General features: G+C 38.2%; 1 protein-coding gene across 6 annotated transcripts in view; it reads right to left on the bottom strand.

Moving 5' to 3' along the window:
• Window positions 1–22,584, bottom strand: part of LSM14A (LSM14A mRNA processing body assembly factor) — a 53,309-nt gene that overhangs the window by 29,265 nt on the left and 1,460 nt on the right. The window lies entirely within an intron of this gene.

The following is a 22,584-nucleotide window of genomic DNA, read 5'->3' as shown; positions in this document are numbered from 1 at the left end:
ATTCTGGAATCCACTGACTCAGATTTTCTGTGAAGAGGATACAGAAATCTATATCTATATTTTAAATCAATTCCTCAAGATTTCTTATCAATACTAAAGAAATTTCAGGTTCACTATCTTAGGAGACTTCTAAAAATGTTGACATCTCCACAGAAGCGCCAAATAAGAAAGTTTGCCATATCAGATATTATTATTCATTTAAAGAGTATCCTAGAGGAAGCAAACCCCTTAACATTGTGCAAAGTTTTATATTTTTCTACAGAACTTATCCATAGCTAGACTGAAGATAAATATTTCAGCTTACATGCCTTTTTTTAATCCTAAAAATTTTTTGTGGTACTTATGAGACCTTCAGGAAAGATGATGGCATAGTTGTAGGTTTGCAGATGACTATTCTGCCCTATAACTAAAGAAAATTAAAAAGTTAAAATATCCCAAACCAAGAAAATACCTCAAACCTGTACCATAAAACTTTACTAAAAAGTATCATGCAGATACTTTTAGAGTTAGTCCAATCTGGAAGGCCAACTCCAGAATCCATACATAGCATGCTGAGAAATTTTCCCAGGCATACTCCAACTTGATGGATGGGGACACAGATGTGATAAAGGAAAAGATGTAGAATGTCAGAGCTGAAGCTCCCCTCTCTCTCTGGTGGCCAAACAATATTGTATCAGGGCAGAAGTAATAGATATGGTTTTATGTTTTTGTCCTTTAACCAAAAAGAAAGCTAGGAAAATTACAAGTGGATCAATCTCACCCCTAACCTCAGCACCAGCACTATTACCACCACACAAAGTTTTATAAAGTCCCAGACCTTCAAGGTAACAAATCAGCTCATCCTGAAGCTGTGGGCAGGTGGGGTGGGGTTAAAGGTCTACCATCTATAAAACCAAAGAGAAGATCTATTAGGCTATCCAAGGCATAACCATTCAAATTATATCCATATATCCAAAAGAAAGATGAAACAAGAAAATTTCAGAAAGAACTGCTTTATATTCTCAAGAAAAATAAAACTCACATACTGAAAACACATAAAGAAAAAAGAGGTAAGACAAATAGAGCTGCAGAATAAACATAACAAGAACAGTCTGAGAAAGACAACAGAACAAGACAAAATGCAACTAAAGATATAACAAATTTCCTGACACAAGGACCTAAATATGATCAGAAGGTTTCACTGTATTTCCAGGAAAAAAAAAACTTTAGTGCACTATAAGCCATACAGACTTACCCTTTCTACACCAAAATAAAGAACTCACAGAGACAAAAGCATTAAAAAATAAGAGATGGACAATAATATCATTTAAGCGCATAAATGTATGTGACAATTTACCAAGGTGCTAGTGTGCATGCGTGTTCAGTCACTTAGTTGTGTCCAACACTTCACAACCACATGCCTGCCAGGCTCCTCTGTCCATGTAATTTTACAATAAAGAATACTGGAGTGGTTGCCATTTCTTACTCCATTCGCCACCCCGGGATTGAACCCATGACTCCTGCATTGGCAGGCAGATTCTTTACCACTGAAGGTGCTAGGATGGAATGTAAATTTAATAGTTCTGAAAAAGACTACAAAGTTACAAAGTGTTAGAAAAGTTAAGTGAAGTTGCTCAGTCCTGTCTGACTCTTTGTGACCCCATGGGCTGTAGCCTACCAGGCTTCTCAGTCCATAGGCTGTTAAGATGGTATGTATTTCACACCCTAGTCTCACAAAAATTGGGAGATGAAAATAAAAAGCAAAAGAAACATGAAAGGAAATTCATAAATGAATACTCTCAACTTTTACAGTAAGAAGTTACCTAATAAAAGTTTGGGGCAAGTTGATAAATTCACATACAATGGCTTAAAAATTTGTTATTTGAAGTCCTAAAGATAACCCACAATAGAGTTGAAAATTAAAAGCATACTTTCGAAAATGGGATATGAAGAAAATCTCTATCATACAGCAAGAGAGTCAATGCAAAAAATCATGGCAACAGACACCATGAAGAATGATTTGCACACACTAAGAGTTTGAGAAACAGGTTTTAATGATAGAGACTACCTGATCAGATTTTATGTCTTCAAGATAGTTCTTGTAGCATTATAAAGAATAAGTTAATTAGAACAGCAATCAGAAGGGTATATAACAGATATACCTGTATCTGTATATATATATCTGTAAGATAACAGAACAAATGAGAGGTAGTGAAGGCTGAAACCTGGATGCTAAGAGCAGAAAGAAAGAAAGCAGGACAAGAAAAAGTAGAAAATTACCGGTACTATTCTGCTACAAATAATTTTAATACATGAATTAGCTCATGTGCAACTGGCTATTAAGGGAATTATGTCAGTACAGTCAGAAATCACATTGTTTCATCCCTAATTTATTTTAACCTATTTTATTTATTGTATCTTAGGGAGCAGTGACTAAACATAGAAAACCATGTAGGAATAGTGTATGATTCCCTCTCACCCCAAGTTTCCTCCTGGCTCAGTAACCAGTCCTTACTATGTCGTTTTTCCTGATCCTGATGCACTCTTTCCTTGCCTCCAAGCAGCAGACTCAGCTCTTCGTTATACTTTCTTCCACCATGCTACGTTGCTTTTTTTCCCTTTCAAGCTGGCAGACAACTCCACTGTTAGGTATACTTCACCAGCAATTTTGTTAATGTTATCTATTAATTCAATTCTTTTTCTTTTTGGTCACCTCAACCGGCTTGCAGCATCTTAGTTCTCTAACCAGTGATTGAACCCAGGCCTCAGCAGTGAAAGCACCAAGTCCTAACCACTGGACTACCAGAGAATTCCCGATTTTTCTTAATTGCATTGTTGTTGTTTAGTTGCTAAGTCGTGTCTGACTCTTTTGCAACCCCATGGACTCTAGCCCACCAGATTCACTGTGGTAAGAATACACCACATGAGATCTACTCTCTTAACAAAATTCTCAATGTACATCACAGAATTGCTAATTTCAAACAAAATTACAGCAGAGCTCTACAACTTTATCACCTTGCTTAATTGAGACTTTATGCCCACTGAACCACAACGCTTTTTCCCCTACCCCTAGCAACCACCATTCTCAGTATTTTTTCTTCTGTGACTTGGAAGATAAAGTGAAAAAGGAAGCAGAGGGTCAGTTTGGAAGTTACGGGTCAAGTGATGGTGAAAAGGTACCTAAAAAGGTCAAAATAGAACATGATTTATTAAATGTAATTTCTTACTCAGAATCTACAACTCTGTCCACATTTTTTTCCCCCCAAAATAGACTGCTATATTATTTGTAACATCAAAAAGTTAGGTAAACATATAATAACATTAAACATGCTATGCATGAGGCAGATTATATAAATATTAATTTCAAAAGATTACAACTATTAAAAATAAATACATAGGTGTGAGGGGCATTATGCAAGATGGTAGAGTAAGAAGATCCAGGAATGGTCCCTCCACCCAAACAACTACTGGGCTGGCAAACAATCTGAACAAACCATTTTGGAATTATGGAGTCTAATCAGATGCCTGTAGAATCCAAGTGAGCACCTAATGAAGAAAGAGGTCGGTAACTTTTGGTGAATTCTGGCATTTTCCAGAGTGGCTGGCTATTACCATTCATCATCTCCCATCTCTGTAAAAGGCAGCTATGGGGATAGTAGCCCATGTTTTTGGCTAGCTTGCTGGTGCCATGTGGGGAACAGGGATCTTGTCCTCCTAAAAATTAGGGTTGTATGCTATGATCTACCTAAAAATTCACTGAGAAGCCAGCCAGAGAGGTTGACCATTGTTTTAACCCTCAAGGGCAGGGCATAACTGACTTCCTTAGTAGTACTGGAGAAGGCATTTAAAAGATTTAGAATATCTTTTCTCCCCCTCAGCAACAGCAAATGTATATTACTTTACATTGCACATAGAACACTCTTCACAACAGACCAAATTTTAGGCCAAATCAACTGTCAATAAATTGAAAAGGATTGAATTTTATGAAGTATCCTCTTTGACTAAAACGGAAATGAGGCTAGAAATTAGTAACAGAAATTAGAAAATCACAAGTATTTGGAAATTAAACAACTGACTCATAAAGAACCAATAAGACAAAAAAGATACCACTAGGGAAATTAAGGAAAAATTTGAATGGCTGATTCATGTTGAGGTTTGACAGAAAACAACAAAATTCTGTAAAGCAATTAACCGTCAACTAAAAAATAATTTTTTTTAAAAAAAGAAAGAAAAAACTTGAAGACAAATGGAAAAGAAAACACCACCTGCCAAAATTAAGGGATATAAAGAATGCCATATGCAAGAAAGAAATTTATAATTATAAATGCTATATTTTAAAAATCTCAAATCATCTATTAAGAAACTAGAGGAATTTGCCTGTGGTCCAGTGGCTAAGACTCTGTGCTCACAATGCAGGGGGCCCAGGTTTGATCCCTGGTCAGGGAACTAGAACCCACATGCCACAACTAAGAGTTTGCATGCCGCAACTAAAGATCGAAGAAACCGAGTGTTGCAACTAAAACCCAGTGCACTCAAAGAAAGAAAGAAAAAAAAGAAGAAAGAAATCAGAAAAAGAGCAAACTAAGCCCAAATCCAGCAGAAAGAAGGAAGGAAATAATAATACTAAATTCAAGCAAAGAAAAACAACACAGCAAACAGAGACACAGAATCATTAAAACCAAAAGTTGGTTCTTTGAAAAGATCAATAAAATAAGACAAAACTTTAGCTAGTCTAGACTAAGGAAAAAGATGAGGAAATATAACTAAAGTCAAATGAAAGCAAAAACATTACTACCAACCTTACACAGATTAAAAAACTTACAGGAGAATACTACAAACTACTGTGTGCCAACAAAATAGATAATCAAGACAAAAAAGAAAAATTTCCAGAAACATACAAATTACCAAAACTGACTCAAGAAGAAACAGAAAATCTTAATAGATCTTTAACAAGTCCAACAAGAGACTGGGCTAGTAGTCAAAACCCTCCAAAGAACCAGGACCAGGCTTCACTGGTGATACAAAGTTTCACTGGTGAATTTTACTAAACATTTTAAGAATTAACATCAATCTTATTCAAACTCCTCCAAAAAACAGAAGAAAAAGGAATATTTCCTAACACATTCTATGAGGCCAGCATTATCTTGATACCAAGGTCAGACAAAGTACCGTAGAAAACTACATGAAAATCTCTTAGGAATACAGACACAAAATTCCTCAACAAAATACTGGCAGACTGAATCAAACAGTACATCAAAGGGACCATACTTCATGACAGTATAGTCCCTCTGACTAACTGTGCTGGCTAGGACTTCTAGTACATTGCTGTGTAACAGTGGTGGAAGTGGACAACCTTATCCTGTTTCTGTTCCTAGGGGAATGTTTTCTGTCTTTCACCATTGAATATGATGCTGGCTATCATGGAGTAGACTTCTGAAAGTCCCTTGGACTGCAAGGACGTCAAACCTCTATTCATGCAATTCTCCAGCCAAGAATACTGGAGTGGGTAGCCATTCCCTTCTCCAGGGGACCTTCCCAACCCAGGGATTGAAGCTGGGTCTCCTGCACTGCAGGCAGATTTTTAACAATCTGAGTCACCAGAGAAGCCTATATAAATAGGTTTTCGTCTCTAGCTTCTGACCAGAGCTCCAAAACTTCTGTAATTTCCTAAAAGATAAATGTACTAAGGGCATCTTATGTTCTAAAGTTTGGTCTTTGACCTGGGTTTCTGACACAGAGCTCCTAAATCTCTTGGAATTTCCTGGGTGATATCAGAGCATCACCCAGGAACTATGGATGGAGGTTTGTAACACTGTACAAGAGGTGGTGACCAAAACCATCCCCAAGAAGAAGAAACGCAAAAAGGCAAAATGGTTCTCTGAAGAGGCCTTACAAATAGCTGAGAAAAGAGAAGCGAAAGGCAAAGGAGAAAAGGAAAGATATAACCATTTGAATGCAGATTTCCAAAGAACAGCAAGGAGAGATAAGAAAGCCTTCCTCAGCGATCAATGCCAAGAAATAGAGGAAAACACTAGAGATCTCTTCAAGAAAATAAGAGATAACAAGGCAACATTTAATGCAAAGATGGGGACAATAAAGGACAGAAATGGTATGGACCTAACAGAAACAGAAGACATTAAGTGGCAAGAATACACAGAGTGTGTTAGTTGCTGGGTCGTGTCCAACTCTTTGTGACCCCATGGACTGTAGACCACCAGGCTCCTCGGTCCATGGAGTTCTCCAGGCAAGAATATTGGAGTGGGTTGCCACTTCCTTCTCCAGGGGACCTACCTGAATGAGGGGTTGAACCCAGCTCTCCTGCATTGCAGGCAGATTCTATACCATTTGAGCCACCAGAGAAGCCCCCAATGTATCTGGTATAATGGAAGACTATTTAGCCATAAAAAGGAATTAAGTTCTGAAATACACTACAATATGATGAATCTTAAAAACACACTAAGTGAAAGAAGTCCGTCACAAAATATCTCATATTATGATTCCATTTACCTGGCGTCAGGAAATCCACTGAAATATAAAGCAGATTAGTGGCCACTATGGGCTGGGGAAGGGGAAATGAGAAATTAAAGTAAGTGTCCTTCAAACTGTGGGCAGAACACAGAAGAACTACACAAAAAAGATCTTCATGACCCAGATAACCACGATGGAGTGATCACTCACCTAGAGCCAGACATCCTGGAATGCGAAGTCAAGCGGGCCTTAGGAAGCATCACTACGAACAAAGCTAGTGGGAGTGATGGAATTCCAGCTGAGCTACTTCAAATCCTAAAAGATGGTGCTGTGAAAGTGCTGCACTCAATATCCCCGCGAATTTGGAAAACTCAGCAGTGGCCACAGGACTGGAAAAGGTCAGTTTTCATTCCAATCCCAAAGAAGGGCAATGTCAAACAGTGCTCAAACTACAGTATAATTGCAGTCATCTCACATGTTGGCAAAGTAATGCTCAAAATTCTCCAAGTCAGGCTTCAACAGTACATGAACCGTGAACTTTCAGATGTTCTAGCTGGATTTAGAAAAGGCAGAGGAGCAGAGATCAAATTGCCAACATCCGTTGAATCATAGAAAAAACAAGAGAATTCCAGAAAAATATCTATTTCTGCTTAATTGACTATGCCAAAGCCTTGACTGTGTGGATCACCACAAACTGGAAAATTCTGAAAGAGATGGGAACACCAGACCACCTAACCTGCCTCCTGAGAAATCTGCATGCAGGTCAAGAAGCAACAGTTAAACTGGACATGAAACAATGGACTGGTTCCAAATTAGGAAAGGAGTGTGTCAAGGCTGTATACTGTCACCTTGTTTATTTAACTTATATGCAGAGTACTTGATAAGAAGCTGGACTGGATGAAGCACAAGCTGGAATCAAGACTGCAGGGAAAAATATCAACAACCTCAGATATACAGATTACACCATCCTTACAGCAGAAAGTTAAGAGGAACTAAAGAAACTTAATGAAAGTGAAAGAGGAGAGTGAAAAAGCTGGCTTAAAACTCAATATTCAAAATACAAAGATCATGGAATCTGGTCCCATCACTTCATGGCAAATAGATGGGGAAACAGTGACAGGCTTTATTTTCTTGGGTTCCAAAATCACTGGAAACGGTGACTACAGACATGAAATTAAAAGATGCTTGTTCCTTGGAAGAAAAGCTATGATCAACCTAGTCAGCATATTAAAAAGCAGAGACATTACTTTGCCAACAAAGGTCCATCTAGTCAAAGCTATTATTTTTTCAGTAGTCATGTATGGATGTGAGAGTTGAACCATAAAGAAAGCTGAGCGTCAAAGAATTGATGCTTTTGAACTGTGGTGTTGGAGAAGACTCCTGAGAGTCCCTTGGACAGCAAGATCAAACCAATCAATCTTAAAGGAAATCGGCCCTAAATATTCATTGGAAGAACTGATGTTGAAGCTCCAATACTTTGGCCACCTGATGAGAAGAGCTGACTTATTTTCTGGAAATGACCCTGATGCTGGGAAAGACTGAAGGCAGGAGGAGAAGGGGACAACAGAGGATGAGATGGCTGGATGGTATCACTGACTCAATGGACTTGTGTTTGAGTAAACTCTGGGAGTTGGCGATGGACAGGGAGGCCTGGTGTGCTGCAGTCCACTGGGTCTCAAAGAGTCGGACACAACTGAACGACTGAACTGAACTGATGGTTACACAACACTGTGACTAGATTAAATCCTACATTTTATAATGGTTAATTTTATGTTACATGATTTTTACTTCAACACTCACACTGACTTCCCTGGCAGCCCTGCACTTCCACTGCAGGGGTGTAGATGCCATTCCTGGTCTCCCAGGTTGAGGAACTAAGGTCCCACATGCCTTGAGGTGAGGCTAAAAACAAAAATGAAACACACACACACACCCCTACAAATACAGCAGTAAGAGAATACACAAAATGACAGTAATAGTTGGAATACAATGCTGAAACTAGGAGAAGTTGTCCTCTATCTTCTTAACTTCACGTTGTTACATTGCTTTAGTAAGTATTCTAGTTTTTCTTATTTCCCAAAATAGAAAAGTTCACATTTTAGGCTAACGTTCAAAAGAGTGGGAAGTAGGGAAAGTATTTTTTTCCTGCATTAGTCTTAAAAGAATATAATAAATTCCCCACTTCTGGCTATAAATAGCAAAGATTTATTAATAGAAACGCATCCCATGATACTATATTTTTTTTAATAAAAAAAGAAATAGGGTCAAAGTTCTGGCAAAATCATTTTTCTAAAATATCTCTATCTCTAGATCAAGGCAAATTCAAACATACACTAATGTCAAACTTGGTTCACAGTGTATTAATACCCACATGCATGCATACTCAGTCACTGAATCGTGTCCCTATGGACTGCAGTCTGCCAGGCTCCTCTGTCTACGGGATTTCCTAGGCAAGAATACTGGAATGGGATGCCATTTTCCTTTTCCAGGGGATCTTCCTGTCACAAGGATAGAACTCACTTCTCCTGCATTAGTAGGCGGGTTCTTTACCACTTAGCCACCAGGGGAAGACCCTTAATACCCACACATATAGTCAAAGTACACAACAAGAGGGAAGAGCTATAGTGACCAAATTCCCAATACAGTATCTCCATTATAAAATACCAAAGCTTTGTTAAGTTTAAATATGATAAATATATCCATAGTTGACCTGCCTCTTGAGAAACCTGTATACACGTCAGGAAGCAACAGTTATAACTGGACATGGAACAGCAGACTGGTTCCAAATAGGAAAAGGGGTATGTCAAGACTGTATATTGTCATCCTGCTTATTTAAATTATATGTAGAGTACATCATGAGAAACGCTGGGCTGGAGGAAGCACAGCTGGAATCAAGATTGCCGGGAGAAATATCAATAACCTCAGATATGCAGAGGACACCACCCTTATGGCAGAAAGTGAAGAAGAACTAAAGAGCTTCTTGATGAAAGTGAAAGAAGAGAGTGAAAAAGTTGGCTTAAAGCTCAACATTCAGAAAACTAAGATCATGACATCCAGTCCCATCACTTCATGGCAAATAGATGGGGAAACAGTGGCTGACTTTATTTTTCTGGGCTCCAAAATCACTGCGGATGGTGATTGCAGCCATGAAATTAAAAGACGCTTGCTCCTTGGAAGGAAAGTTATGACCCACCTAGACAGCATATTAAAAAGCAGAGACATCTCTTTGCCAACCAAGGTCCGTTTAGTCAAGGCTATGGTTTTTCCAGTAGTCATGTATGGATGTGAGAGTTGGACTATAAAGAAAGCTGAGCACCAAAGAATTGATGCTTTTGAACTGTGGTGTTGGAGAAGACTCCTGAGAGTCCCTTGGACTGCAAGGAGATCCAACCAGTCCATCCTAAAGGAGATTAGTCCTGGGTGTTCACTGAAGTTCACTGGGACTGATGTTGAAGCTGAAACTCCAATACTTTGGCCACCTGATGCAGAGAGTTGACTCATTTGAAAAGACCCTGATACTGGGAAAGATTGAGGGCAGGAGGAGAAGGGGACAACAGAGGATGAGATGGTTGGATGGCATCACCGACACAATGGACACGGGTTTGGGTAGACTCCAGGAGTTGGCGATGGATCGGGCGCCTGGTGTGCTGTAGTTCATGGGGTCGCAAAGAGTCGGACATGACTGAACTGAAATGAAATGTAGTTGGCACCATCAAAATGACATTAATATTTTCCAAAAGCCTCAACTTTTGGACACAAACTAAAAATTATAAGTTAGGCTCTGATACTGATTGATAAACAAGAGAAACAAGTCTCCTGGATACTAAACTGTGACAGCAATAAACAAAAGGTTGATTATTCAAGAAATGTCCAAAAGTAAGTTGGGAAACTAAGTTCAAATGGAAATCCATAATAACATTTATGAAGTAGTCTTAAAATTAAAATTCCTCTCAAGTATCAATTGTAAGACCTGGCCCCAATCACTTATCCAAACACAAGTTCAAACCAAGCTCATTATTTCCATACACAGACCAAGTTTTCTGTCCTCCACCAAAGCTCCTCCCCACACGTGACCTATCCTAAATTTCAAGCTTAGATACTACTTATATTCATCACAGTTCTGCAGAGAAACAGAACCAACAGAATGCACATATATAGACACAAGACTTAAGAAATTGGCTCATGTGAAAATCCAAAATGTGCAGAGTAGGCCAGCAGGCTGGAGACCTGGAGAAGAGTTGCAGTTTGAGTCCAAAGGTGGTTTGCTGGTAGAATTCTTTCCTTCTGGCTCAGAGGAGGTCAGTCTTTGTTCTATTAGGACCTTCAACCTGACTGGATGAGGCCCACCCACATCCCACATCATGGGGAAGCAAATATGCTTTACTTAAAGTACAATAATTTAAATATTAATCTGGTTAAAAAAAAAAAAAGCCTTCAGAAACATCCAGAATATCTGACCAAATATCTGGGCACTGTGGCCTGGCCACAGGTGGGCTTCCCTCATGGCTCAGAGGGTAAAGAATCCGTCCGCAATGCAGGAGACCTGGTTAGATCCCTGGGTTGGGAGAAGGGCATGGCAACCCACTCCAGTATTCTTGCCTGGAGAATCCCCATGGACAGAGGAGCCCAGCGGGGTACAGTCCATGGGGTCGCAAAGAGTCGGACAGGCAAAGTGACATGACACCAGCTACCACACAACCCCCAGCAATACTCCCAGGTGCTGCTGACATATTCTTCCTTTAAAAATCATTCAGCCTTCTACCTCTGTATCTAGTGACCTCTTTTAAAACCGAAAGATCTTCAGGACGAAGATTTGTATCCCTGCAATTAACACAAGTAGCTAACACAGTGCCCTGAATAGTGCTGACATTTGAATATTTCTTGAATAAATTTCACAGTGGAAAAAGCTATTAAGTAAGCTATTTCCAAAATTACTGAGCACTGTTTAATACCAAAGGAATTGAATTAAACTACACAATAAACCTACTTAGAATAAAATGGGAAAATGACTATTTACAGCAAAAAGAAGTAACAGCTGGACATCAATAGGATGGGAAAACAGAAAGCACAGCACATGGATTAAAAAAAAAAATCCAGCATATAAGCATCAAATGGGGGTTGGGGGGAAGTGCTGAAAAGCTACATTTGGGGGCTTCCCTGGTGGTCCAGTGGTTATGAATCTGCCTTACAATGCAAGGGACATCAGTTCAATCCCTGATCTGGGAATATCCCACATGCCATGGAGCAACTAAGCCCATGGGCCCAGAGTTCATGCTCCACAAGAAAGTAGCCTCTGCTCTTTGCAACTAGAGAAAGTCTGTGTGTAACAACAAAGACCCATCACAGCTAAAAAAAAGTAAATCTAAAAACAAACAAACAAAAAGCTCCACTTGGTATTTTTATTTTCCTTACATTTATCTTTAAGTACAGTTCTTAGTGCATATCCAGTATGCTATACAAACTCTTGCTGAAACTATTTGATAACACTACATATCTGGAATAAGCTGTTATATAAGGGTTTAACACAAGGTTTAATTAAATATTAAAAGATCTTCATTTATTAAACTATCTCTTCTACAACACAGTACGCACAGACCCTGAGAGCAGGATAGTGGTAAATAGGCTCCGGATTTTTTTTTATTTGGGTGAGGAGATTTAAAATATAAGATCCCACAGGGCTGCTCTCTGAATCACGTCACAGCTTGTAGCTGCAAGCCTCCACTTTTTGCACACCTTGTACTCTCTGCTTTGGTCCATTCTTCACCGTTATCCACACTACTTTCTGTTAGGGACTAATACTGCACTAAATAAAATCATCTGTCTCTGGTCTCTGTAATCCCTTCTTGTACGTACTTCAGACCTGTCCTCCCCAACAGACTTGACTATTGACCTCTCTGCAGTATTCTCAATCTCTTCAGCGCTGTCACATGCTAGTCACTGGTGACTCTAAGATAACAGAGTTCATGGTCCAGATAACTTTCCTCTCACCTTTTCAAACATATTCTTAAAACCAACTCCTTATCACTTAATTCTAAAAGTGAAAGTAAACTCCTCTTTGACTAAAAAGACTCCAAATGATCTCATCCTTTTCATTAATACATTTCATATCTTCACTCATTTTCTCCCCTCTTCCTCAGTTTTGGGGGAAGAAAGACTTCTACATTTCTTTCAGCCCAATGTCACCTTCCATGATTATAGATTTGAGACCTTGCAACTTCACTTGCTTCCTCCCAGTGGATTATTAATATGTGCAGATTTACTCAAGACATATCTTTCTTTGTTCAACCATTAGCACTTCAGACTGAGTACAAGGAAATAATGACTAGACTAAGAATTCAGAAAGAGTGCCATGAAGAGAGAATACTAAAACCAAAAGGCACTTTGATAATTCAGATGGTGATGCAAAACAACAGCAGTGGTAATGCAAAACACAAAAATTAGGACTTTTTTGAAATGGCAAACAGGAGAGATGCTGAAACAGTTCTATAAAGCAAAAGTATGCATCACCAGCTCGATGGACATGGGTTTGGGTGAACTCTGGGAGTTGGTGGTGGACAGGGAGGCCTGGTGTGCTGCAGTTCATGGGGTTGCAAAGAGTCAGACATGACTGAGTGACTGAACTGAATTATTAATACTTATTATTACATATTAACTTACTTATTATTAATACTATTACTAATCTGAGAGAATAAAATATCCTCAATACCGTCTTCATTTATCATAGTGTCCTTTTCTATAAAATGTCAAGTTCAAAAAAAAAAATAATAAAATGTCAAGTTCAACCACACATTTTCTGACGAAGGAGACTTTTCAGAAATAATAATCCTTCATGTTATCAACAGTTAATTTGTTAAGTACAAAGGACACAAGGGGGGAAAGATGCTGAAAAATAGTCTATAGCAAAAAATAAGAAAAGTTTGCTAAGCACAAAAAGAAAACAGAAGATAAACTGCAAACACAGAAGATGCAATATACGGTTTCTGACTAGGGTAATTGGGGAAGGCTTTGAAGGGGTGAGGCTACTCAAGTAGCATCTAGAAGGATAAAGCTGATTCCCTCTTGCTCCTTTCCTAATTTTGGTGGCTAGGAATCATTATAGGTACCGTCATTCAATATTGTCAGCTCAAATTGTCCCTCACTCACAATTTTTGCACAATGCTGTCAGCATAAAGATCCTACAGCTGGACTCTGACAAATCACTTTATTGGCTAAAAACTTTCCAGGGCTCCTTACAACCCACCTGATAGCTCAGTTGGTAAAGAATCCGCCTGCAATGCAGGAGACATGGGTTTGATCCCTGGGTTGGGAAGATCCCGTGGAGGAGGGAACAGCTACCCACTCCAGTATTCTGATCTGGAGAATTCCATGGACTGTATAGTCCATGGGGTTGCAAAGAGTTAGACACGCCTGAGCAACTTTCACTTTTACTTTACAACCAACCAAGAAAAACTCAGACTTGTTAGCGTGCTATTCAAATGACAAACTGAATAAACTAAGATAAATGGAGCAGGGGAAGAAAAATAAAAGGGGAGGGAGGGCTTGAGTGTTATTTGACACATTTTCATTGGGACTTGAGCCTTCCAGAGCTTTGGCTCTCTTTCCTTTGTGACTTTGTTCTCAATCTGTTGCTTTGTCCAGTTCTTCAATAGCCATCTAAGGAGTAAGGGAAGAACATTCCAGTCAAGGGCCCAAATCTGAAGGAACTTGGCTGACCTGAAGACCTAAATGATAACTAGCGTGGTCCAACCTTTAAGCAAACTGCATAGTGTTGTGGCTGGTCAGGACAAGAGTCTGGGACTTTGCGTGTTCACTTTTCTGACAGACTGCAAAACTCCCCGTGACCTAGGATTGGACACTTCTTCCTAGACATCCTCTTCCTGTGGCTAACTGTGACTATCTGTCAGGCCCTACCTTAGCTGCTGAGTCCTCAAGAACCTTGTCTCTGTGGCTCTTTGATTTCCTAGCACATAGCACAGGGTCTAACATGTAGTCATAAAAGGTGCTCGGCAATTCTCCTGATTGGATATAGTAAGCTCCAGGCACGTGCAAGCTTCCCTTATGCCCCCTGTGCTCCATGCTGTCTTTGGCGTGGTAGGTACCTCTGCTCCTAAATGTACTGAGGTTTCTCCAGAATCTCGTTTACCCTCACCAGAGTTCCAGGATCAGAGAGAAGTAGCTATCCAGATGTGGGAAATGCCAAAGGGGCTTTGGAAAACTGACCACTGTTGAAACACATTTCAAGTTAATCTTCCAGTTCTAACCTCTATCTTCACCCAATTACTATAGTCCTTGTTTTCATTGCATATGATGCTGCCAATTCCTAAGACTTTTAGTTTGGGTGCAAATCAGGTTTACTTCTTGGCTTTACCCACTGCCTCCTTAGTCTGCAGCTAAATTCTGCTAAGAAGATATTTAAACTCAAAAGACAAAAACTTTTTTTTCACCCTTCAAAATTTTGTTGCTGCTGTCCCCTCTCCAAATCTACTTTGTCTTTTATGGGTTTACGTGTTTTAAAAAATGCCTTCTCATGTAGTTTTAGTTAAGACGTATAAACAGGAAGAAAAAGGAAAAGCATGTCCAATTTGCAGTCTAAATTTAGCCTCAACCCTCTAAGCTGCTTTGTTGGGTGTTCTTCCTTATGGTTGGTTTTGTATTTTAATCTCCAGAAGATATAACCAACAGACAGAGATATAAAAATATTTTAAAAAGGAAATTAATTAAAAATAACTTCATCCAATAGTAGTTAAAAAATAAAACAAAAAACACAGGAGTGAAAGAGAAACTAATCTGAGAGTTAGACAAAGAGAGCAAATTTACTAGGTTAAAGAAAGTTGAGTCTTCAGATTTACAAGGCCCACTGAAACCACTCAGGAAAAATACACGCCAGTGTGGCAACATTTCTAAACTCTAAGAACATCCAGAGAGAAAAATGAGAATCAAATTGGCATCAGCAACACCAGAATGTTAGAATACAATAATCCAATAATTTAAAATGTCCATATGAAAAAACAATCTGAATTCATAATAATAGCCAATCAAGCAATCAAGAAAAACACAGGTTCACTAAGAAAATTCGCCACCCATACATCCCCCCTTTTTTTTAATGACAAAGATGCACTTATGCAAAACTGAGGGGAAAAGAACCAACTAAGAAGTCAACGTGGCAAACAAGAAACAGGAACCCCTGCATGTCTCTGAATAGACTGGATAGAGATAATGCAAAGTAGTAAAGTAGCAGAGGTGGTTAAGAAGTAAAATTCTGCATATATCCTGGAATTAGTTGACAAGATCAGAAACATGTACTGTGAGAGAAATTTAAGGATGACGCAAAGATTTTTTTATCTTAACCAACTAAAAGAATAAGCTGTCATTCAATTAGAAGGAAAGGACTAGATGAAAAAATAGGTTTGGGACATACTGAATGGGAGGTGCCTAGTAGACATCCTTCCAGGTGGAAATATTAAGGAAGCCAATGGATACACAAACCAGGAGTCTGCAGGAGAGGTGCAGGATGGAGATAATAATCTACAGACAGCATCTGAAGTCATGAAATTCAGAACGAAATCAAGAGAAGAGTGCACATGATAAAACAAGGAAATAATCTGTAAACAACAGAAAAGAAAAAAGAGGAAGAGAATAAGAGAGTGAAGATGTGAACTAAGCCCTGGCATCCTCCAACAATGGGAGGATTAGGAGTTGAAGAATCACAAAGGAGACAGTGAGGTCTAAGAGAAAACTAGGATGACACCAAGTGAAAAAATGGTTAGAAGCAAGAGAGATCGATTGTGCAGTATACTGCTGATCAGTCAAGTAGACTGAGGCTAAGAACCAGCCACTGAATTTGGCAACATGGAAATCTTTGGCAACCTTGATACAGACAACTTCTTCAAGGAGTTTCGGTGTAAATGGAAGGAGAGAGATGGGGCAGTAGATAGAAAAGAGTAACTGCATTAAGAATAGCACTGTTTTTGTTATTGCTGCTGCTGCTGTTTTTAAGGTGGGTGAAATAACGGCATATCTGTGAGTAGACTGAAGGGTCTGGTAGAGAAGGAGAAACTGAATATGCAGGAGAGGCTGTTGGAGCAATGTCCTTGAATCATCAAGAGGGGATGAAACCTACTGCACAAATGCATGGGTGGCCTTAGGAGAGAACAGTTTATCTAAACAGAGAAAAGGAGAGGTTTGGGACAGATGCAGGTTACTGGGTACATGTGGGATGAGTTGAGCAAAACTCTCTTCTGTTTACTATTCTCTCCTCAAATAAATAAGCAGCAAGGTTCACAGGCTGAAAGTGAAAATGAGGGAAGAGATGATAGAAGTCTGAGGAAAACAAGGAATGGAATGGTCATGTACAAAACCGGAATGAATGGACTAAGAATATATAATATATATAATATATGGGAAGTAACCACGACTTCTGGGCTTAGTGAACATAAATGTACAGTCAAACTGGCCAGCATGTCTGTGCTGATATCATCAGGGCTGTGAAGTTTGTACAAGAAAGTGTGGGGGGTGGGGGGGGGGGAGAGGGTTGACAGTATAAGCTCTGTTCTGACTGTAACAACTCCTCATGGAATTAAAACAGGTGGTAAAGCTATAAGGAGAGTGTAGGTCAATGAAAGGTAGTAAGTTCAACAGACTGTAGGCTACAGCAGATCTGAATGACTGATGAAGATGGGTTACCTAGACAAAGATGGAGATAGTGGTTGGAAATAACAATGAGAAAGCTACTCTATTAAGCACTGTAACAAACTAGTTCACTTCTGGTATTATCTCATTTAATTCTGAGAATGCACGTCATTATCCTTACCTTAAAATATAAAGTTAAAGCTGAGATTAAATTACTTGTCCAAGGTCACTACCAAGTTTTCCAACTGGCCTTTTAGGTCACATTTGCTTCCAAAAACAAACACTCCACAACACTAGAATAAATCTTTGTGAGTAAAATACTTCACAGCCTAACTCACACTTGATCCATTAAAAATTTTACTTCACTGATATCCAGTTTTTAAAATGGCTAACTGAAGTACTACTTTAAAGTATCACAGAGAAAATAAAATGTAAATTGCTCCTATAGAGAGCACCTTCTTTCATGGAGTAATAAATTCAAGTTAAACCATCTACAGTTACTGCTATTACTACTTTGGCACTGAGTTAAATACAAAACTCTTGCTACGCCACACGGGTAAGATCTCTTTACTCTCACTATTTCTTTTCTTCTACTATTATTTTCTTCAGGCTTTATGTTGTTTTCTTTACTTCCAATTCAGACAGTCATGTCTTGGGACATCACTGATGGTCCAGTGGCTTCCCTGAGTGCCCAATGCAGGGAGGCTGGGTTTGACCCCTGGTTAGGGTACTAGATCCCACATGCCACAACTAAAAACCCTGCAGACTGCAAAGAAGACTGAAGATCCTGGTGCAGCCAAATAAAAAAAAATAAATATTTTTTAAAAAAGAAAGAAAGAAAAAGAAAGCCATGGCTTTTCTTACTCTACTGGAAAATGTACAGTTAGTTTCTGGCACCTGACCTGAGACTCTCAGAATTACCAAGAATTTCTGTGGACTATGCAACAACAACAAACTGTTTCCAAGGCTCCAAGTTCTGGCAATCTCACTAAACAGGGCAACCAAAAGAAACTGCAGCATTAAATTTCCCTAGATCTTTGCTGTTTCTAAGTAGTGATTTTGTGAATTGCTAGATTCAGATCCCCAAATCAGAGAGAAGGCAAGAAATCAATAAAGCACTTCACAGGCATTTCATCCAGTACAAGCTCTCCCACTCTCTCTGGAGTTTATGACTATGTGGATAATTAACAATCAAGAGGTGAGTAAGCTATGCCAATGGGAAATATAAACCATTACCAACTTACCCACTTTTATATTCCTCCACCAATCACTTCATTCTCTAAGAACAAACTGTTTGTTTTAAAAGCGGCTGGCTTATAAAATTATTCTTCCTCACAAAGTCTCTTTTCCTAATTCAATGGCAACATGATTTTCATTTTAAGGGTTTATTAACCAGGTACAGTTAGCTAAAGGCATGTTAGATATGAATTTTACTCACGTTAGTCTATTTAGTCTATTTTGGCCACCTGAAGAACTGACTCATTGGAAAAGACCCTGACGCTGGGAAAGATTGAAGGCAGGAGAAGGGGACAACAGAGGATGAGATGGGTTGGATGGCATCACCAACTCAATGGACATTAGTTTGAGCAAGCTCCAGGAGACGGTGATGGATAGGGAACTGGCATGCTGCAGTCCATAGGGTCGCAGAGTCACGACTGAGTGACTGAACTGAACTGAGTCTATTTTACTTAAATACTTTAAAAATCCACATATATAATGCTTATAAAGGTATGTGAGTTTCCTCCAACTTTGAGATTTCCACAATGAGAAACCTTCAAAAGCTGTAAGTATCCTTTCATTTATTCAAATATTTATCAAGGGTCTGCTCTGAGCCTGGCACTATTCCAGCTGCTGAGGACAGAGCAATGAATGAGACAAAACCCATGCCTTTACAAAGCTTCCATTCTGTGGGGAATCTCTTGGTATCCAGGATCTATTATGTGTTTGGGTGTCATATTCACAAATACAAGTGCATGTACAATTGGAAGCATCCTACAGCCTACTGATGCACATCATCACTTGCAGTTCCCTCAAACAATCTGAACTGATTCTTCCTTTAATTAAATGAAAATTATAATTGAGCTTGAGCCATAAGGTGAAAAACTGTCTCCCCAATAATGTCATTTATATCATGCATGTCTTAAGATTTTATCCTGGACTTCTCTGGTGGTACAGTGGATAAGAATCTGCCTGGTTTGGGAAGATTCCACATGTCACAGAGCAACCAAGCCCATATGCCACAATTACTGAGCGTGTGCTCTGGAGCCTGTGAGCTGCAACTACTGAAGCCCATGCACCTCGAGCTTGTGCCCTGCAACAAGAGAAGCCACTGCAATGAGAAGCCCATGTAGTACTGTTCCCAGTACCTGGAGAAAGCCCGTGCACAGAAAGACCCAGCACAGCCAAAAGAAAAAAGATTTTATTCTCTTATATTTCCATTCTCCAAAATTTCTTACTGTTGGTGGAGGGAACATACTTTATGTATTTTAATTTTAAAGAGATAAAACTGAAAACATGGAATTTGGAGATATCCCCAAGAGACTTCTATAAGATTAATAAACTAAAATGCTAAATAACTTTCATTTATTCATTCATTTAATAAATATCTGTTAATCCCAGGGGCTCAGACTCTATGTGGGGTTGGAAGGTGGAGACAATAAACACATGCAAATAAACAAAGATGATTACGTGTAGGTCATAATCAGTACTAGAAGAAAAAAAAACTCAGACCTCTGATAAAGACCTCAAGAAAAAAACAACAATCCAGATTATCTATTAAAATACTTATACTGACATTAAATTCTCCCTTACTTGCCCTTAAAACTTCCTGATATTGATTTAGAAGATTCCAATGTATCAAAGTTCATCAAACTTATCTCAATTTCACTTTCACAGAACTAAAACTAGTCTGTGAAATCTCTAGCAGAAATAAAAGAAAACACCTATCTGGCAGTACCTCTGGCACTGGGCTTTTGATTACATACAGTGGTACCATACAATTTATTATCCAAACTGCAAGAATTTCAAGAGAGAAAAAGGATGTTTTAACAATTTAGCCAAAATAACAGGCACAAACAAGGACTTTCCACCAGGGCAAAACAGGCCATATGGTCATCATAATTATATACTACATCAAAGAGAGCTAGCCCAAAATATCGAGTTATTTTATAGTTTCAGATGGATTTAAATTGTAAGTAATATCCAAGTAAAGAACCTAAATTATAATCTGGACCATATAAGCCAAGTGACTTCCTTACCAAATTTAAAGATTTAAATACCTCACAACATACACAAAATCAATTACAGGGGCATTATAGGCTTAAATGTGAAAAGGCAAAATAGAAAAGTTTTGAAAAGATAATCAAAGTCAGTCCCTGACCCTGGGGTAGGGAAAAGTGCCTTAAAAAAAAAAAAAAAAAGGACAAGAAACACTAGTCACAATGGAAAACAGTGGTAACATATTTACAATAAAAGGAATAACTTCTATTCACCAAAAGAAACTATTAAATGGGAAAAGATACTTGCAACAGATACATCCAGTAAAAGATTCATATTCTGAATACTGAACTCAAGAAAAACAACAACATGCATCTCAACAGGAAAACGGGCAAAAGATTTCAAAGGCATTTCATGAAAGATGAAATCCAAATGACCAAGATATGAAAAGGTGTTTACCTCACTAGTAATCAGGAAGATTAAAACCAGGTACAAATACATACCCACCAGATTGGATAGAACTAAAATACCTGATACTAACTAAAATACCTGATTGGATAGAACTAAAATACCTGATAAAAGTGGTAAGATTGGATAGAACTAAAATACCTGATACTAACTAAAATACCTGATTGGATAGAACTAAAATACCTGATAAAAGTGGTAGTTACAAGTATTACTGTTGGTGAGAGATGTGGAACTATAACTCTCATATACTTTACTAATGACTGAAATAAAAATTAGTAAACAATTAATTTGGAAAAGTTTTTCATCATATAATAAAGACATACTCCCCACGATCTTGCAATTCAAAGTACATAGCATAAAGAAAATTACATAAACATGTATCAGTAAACTCAAACACAAAGGTATTGTTCATAATTGCTAAAAACTAAACAATTTGAATAGCTTCAGAATATCCAAAGTAACAGGAGAAACAGATAAACAAGTTATATGCATGATGGAATACTATGTCACAATAAAAGCCAAAATAAATATATGCAACATGATTACATTTATATAAAGTTTAAACAGGGACAAACTCTTATCATTCAGAGATGTAACTTAAGTGATAAAACAATCAATGTCAGAATAACATTTCTATCTAGCTTAAGAAGGCAGCAGTTGTTGACGGGAAGATGCAGGGGTGGGAGGCTTGTGGGATGTTGGCAAAGCCTGTCTTTCCCTGGGTGGCAGTTACAAGGACCTTTGTTTAAAAATATTTCATTTTTATCCATGTATCTTTACAACATGTGTGGTTATATTTCACACTGAGGGGGGAAAAAAAACCTCTCTCTAAAGGGGAAAAGGATTAACGTCCTAAATAGAATTCTAAGAATGTTAAAGAAATAACTCAATTCATAGTTTAAAAAGAGTTAGCAAGGATCTCTAAATGCAAATACATACTGTATTCTAAACACACTGTATTCTAAAATCCATGAATAAACTTTTGGTTTCATCCGTTAGACTGTCACTCTTCATCCAAATTTTGAAAAAGGTGGAATTTCGGTTATCAAATTACTTAACAAATCACGTAAATTCTAAAATCTTAACACCAAACTTCCCACTTCTAATTCTGAAATCTGAAATAAGTACCTGGTTGTTTACTGGACAGTTACAAAGCAGTTTTAGATTAGAAACTGCTAAGCAGAATAATATCCACATTTGGTAACTCCAATTTTTGCAAACACAATTCCCAAACCTCTGTTATACATTCAACAACTCAAATTTCTTTAGAAAAAAAGAATATATTACGTACATGGGATTACACATCAAAGCCATAATAAGAACAGACATAAATTAAATCAATGATTAAAAAAAAAAACTTTTCATTGCTATATAGATGTTCTTAGGTTCTTGCATAAAAGAAAGTATTTACAGGTTTTTTTTTTTTTTAAAAAGACTAATGAATACAAAAAAAATCTTAAAAATGCATAGGTTCTTTTCTTTGTAAGGGTTAGAGTAAGGTACCACAGCCAACTCACTGATAAGTCACTAACCTGGCAAGAAACCTTAAAAGCCAGATTGGGCCAAACAATGCTTTAAAAAAACAAAAAACAAAAAAAACTATTAAACCACTTTAATGAGAAATACTGTTTTCAGCTTGTATGTGGCTCTCATCAAAAACTTCAGAGGGCCCTTTTCACAATTCCACAAAACCATAAAAATTAAAACTATACAGCTAAATACGCACGCGGGGCGAGGGGGGACAGGTGGGAGAGGAGAGGAAAGAAAATTTAGAGAAAATAATTTTAAGACTCCCTACCTAGATAGAAAATTTGTCCCAACAAG

This window comes from Cervus elaphus, chromosome 4 (genome assembly GCF_910594005.1).
Source record: "Cervus elaphus chromosome 4, mCerEla1.1, whole genome shotgun sequence".
Lineage (NCBI taxonomy): Eukaryota > Metazoa > Chordata > Mammalia > Artiodactyla > Cervidae > Cervus > Cervus elaphus.
This window is presented reverse-complemented; position numbering and strand designations above follow the sequence as displayed.